Below are 3363 nucleotides of genomic sequence, written 5' to 3'. Positions count from 1 at the left end.
CTCTCTGCTGCCACTTAGAGTTGCTGCAGCTTGTAGGTTGGGGACTTAATGCTTTCACACCAATAGGGTGAGACCCTCTGGAAGGATTTGCTCTACATATGGTCAGGCTTCTCCACAATCTCAATGACTGACTAATCCCTTGGCTTTAGGTGACCATAAGCAGCAGAGCAAGAATAAGAATGACTCATTTGAAACAATCAGGCAAAAAGAGGGAAAAGAGAAGTCTGCAAATCAAATGAAACAAAAAAGATGTGAGAGAAACCAATCCATAACTAAGAGTAAAAAAAGCTCACCTTTCCATTGTGCTCAGACTGAAGATTTACTTGCCCAATAACAACATGAAGGAAATGGAACAGGAAACTGTTCAAAGAAGAATGGTAAAATGTTTAAAAATACTTTAGACTTAAATGAACAATGCATAAATCACACTACCAAAGAACAGTATCACTGCTGGGATTACAAGCAAACTTCCACTCTTTCTTTGTATGATGGTGTCAACATGGAAGAGAAACTGTATAAATGTAGAGTGTGGAAAGAGCTTTACTCGAAGCAGCCGATTTACCTCCCATGAAAGGATCCACACGGGGAGAAACCATATCGATGCCTGGAGTGTGGAAAAAGCTTCTGTGAAAATGGGTCCCTTACCTCCCATAAAAGGATCCACACTGGGGAGAAGCCATATGATTGCTTGGAATGTGGCAAGAGCTTTAATGAAAGGAGTAACCTTACTTCCCATCAAAGAATCCACACGGGAGAAACCGTATAAATGCATGGAGTGTGGGAAGTACTTTAACAGGAGCAGCCACTTAACATCTCATAACAGGGTCCATACAGGGAAGAAGCTTTATGAGTGCATTGAGTGCGGAAAGACCTTCAGTAACAGTAGTAATCTCACAGTTCATAAAAGGATCCACACAGGGGGGAAACCATATAAATGCATGGAATGTGGAAAGAGCTTCCGCGAAAATCGATACCTTACCTCTCATAAAAGGATCCACACAAAGGAGAAACCATATAAATGCATGGAGTGTGGGAAAGGGTTCCGGATAAGTCGGTCTCTTACTTCCCATAAAAGGATGCATTCTGGTGTGAAACCATACAAATGCATGGAGTGTGGAAAGAGTTTCCTGAGGAGCAATGCCCTTACTTTTCATAAAAGGATCCATACGGGGGAAAAGCCATATTAATGCATGGAATGTGGACTGATCTTCTGTAAAAAGTGGTCATTTACTTCTCATAAAAGTATCCACACAGGGCAGAAACCTTACAAATGCATGGAATGTGGAAAAAGCTTCCGTGAAAATGGGGGCCTTACAATTCATAAAAGGATCCACATAGGGGAGAAACCATATAAATGCACAGAGTGTGGGAAGAGCTTCAGAATGAATAGTTCCCTTATGTCCCATAACAGGATCCACACTGGGGAGAAACCATATAAATGTATGGAATGTGGAAAGAATTTTAATAAAAGCAGTCACTTAACTTCTCATAAAAGGATCCACAAAAGGGAGAAACCATGTAGATCTTTGGAATATGAGAAGAGCTTCTAGGAAAAAAAACTAACTTCACATAAGAGATCACACAGAAGATTCGGCTCCTGTAGTCTTCCATACATTAATTTTTGGTTCCATACTCTTTGTGGTATCATACACTCTGCCACCTGGGGGACTTCGAAACTCTTGCAAAGAAAACTGCAGGGACTTGTCTAGACAGTTACCAGAAGTCACAACTGACTCAAAGGCAGAAAGAGATTACGCTGGGATCAATTTACAGTCCCAGTGAGAAGCAGATGCCTTTTCTGCGTAACTTGTTTAAACAACTTGAGGAATTTAGGAAGGAAGAATTAATATGTTGGAAGAAAAAGTTATCTTACCAAGTCCGTTTCTGAGCCGGGAGTAAAGACACTGACAAATTGCATGAAGTTAGGAGATTTATTCTTCACCCAAGTGCAGAAGCAATGACAGCAGGCAGTTAGGTGGGCGGCCGCGCTGGGCCCCCTCCCCACAGTACCTTATATACCTTCTGTGACATTCAAACCCACATTAAGATGTCATGACTTTCTGATCCAATCAAAGCCAGTTACCTTGATCCATACTCCTCCCCTTACCCAGGACCCCTTTCTCTGATGCCGAATAAGCTTCTTCCTTTCTGTATGTAAACTAATTTCTATCACCTTGAGTGTTAACAGCCATATGTAAACTATCCTTTATCACTCTGATTGTCCACCAGGCGCTGTCCTGATTTACATCCCTGAGAAACAAGGTCAGGACCGCTTATCTTTCTTTGTGAGGGGTCATCTGAACAAGAAGAGACTATCAGGTCAAGACAGTTTATCTGCTTACATGAGTTGCTGCCTTTCCAGTCAGGAAGAGGCAAACCATGTCAGCAATTAACACATCCTTGAGATTTTGAAAAGTGTTAAAGGTCTCATCCTCAAGAATGCAACCTTTTGATAATCTAAAATACAGTTAACCATACATACAGGAAAGGGAATATTGGCATTTTGCTAGGCCTGCTTTTATTATAAAGATAAATGTTTAAACATCTAAATGTCTTAATATATAAAAATGTCTACATGCACCAACCTTCTAACAAATATTAGCCAGAGATTGGAATTGGGTTCTTAATGAATATATGGATAAAAGATAGTTAAAAGGAAAATGCTTAAATTACAGAGGATGTACTTAAAGGGCACAGCATATTGATGCTTGGAGAACAATTAACCATTAGCCAGGGATTATACATTCTGTTCAGCTAAGTAAATTATTCAAGAAGATACTGTATTTTAATATCTTTTCAGCTGAGTTCACATATTAACTAATAGACTCATGATCATGAATTGGAAGGGGCCATTTAGGTTAATGAAGTCAAACCTTTGCTCATTGCAGGAATCTAAAGTAAAATATTCTAGACAGATGGCTGGAACACATCAATAGAGGGGAGCTTGGTAGAAATACCTACATTGTCAAAGAAAAAAAAATGCATAGCAAGTGCTTTAAAAAAAAGTTTAAAAATACAATGGAAAAAAGAAAAATATATTATTATAACAGTAAGTTTCAATTCTACATATACTTATCTAATGCAAATATTATGCAAGTATGAATATATTTATTTCTAATACACTTATAACTTCTATCATCTTTGTGTTTTGTTTCTTTTTTTTCTTTTTCTGTTATTATTTTCTTTTATTATTTTAAAAAGCAATAAAAAAAGGTAGGGGGAGCTTGGTGCCATCACACCAAGCTTCCTTATTCTTAGGAAAATTTTTAAAAATGCATTCAGTTGAAATCTGTCTTCTTGTAATTTAAATCCACTATTCTTTATGGCATCAGATATTTGAAAAAGTGCTATATCCACCCTCAA

General features: G+C 38.2%; 1 pseudogene; it reads left to right on the top strand.

The window, feature by feature from the left end:
- The first annotated feature begins 499 nt into the window (after positions 1–499).
- LOC148214461 (zinc finger protein 837-like) lies at positions 500–1522 on the top strand (annotated as a pseudogene).
- Positions 1523–3363: the final 1841 nt, after the last annotated feature.

This window comes from Python bivittatus, unplaced genomic scaffold (genome assembly GCF_059951505.1).
Source record: "Python bivittatus isolate LINGU-HERP-01145 unplaced genomic scaffold, Pbiv_v1 ctg000650_np1212, whole genome shotgun sequence".
NCBI classification, from domain to species: Eukaryota; Metazoa; Chordata; class Lepidosauria; order Squamata; family Pythonidae; genus Python; species Python bivittatus.
This window is presented reverse-complemented; position numbering and strand designations above follow the sequence as displayed.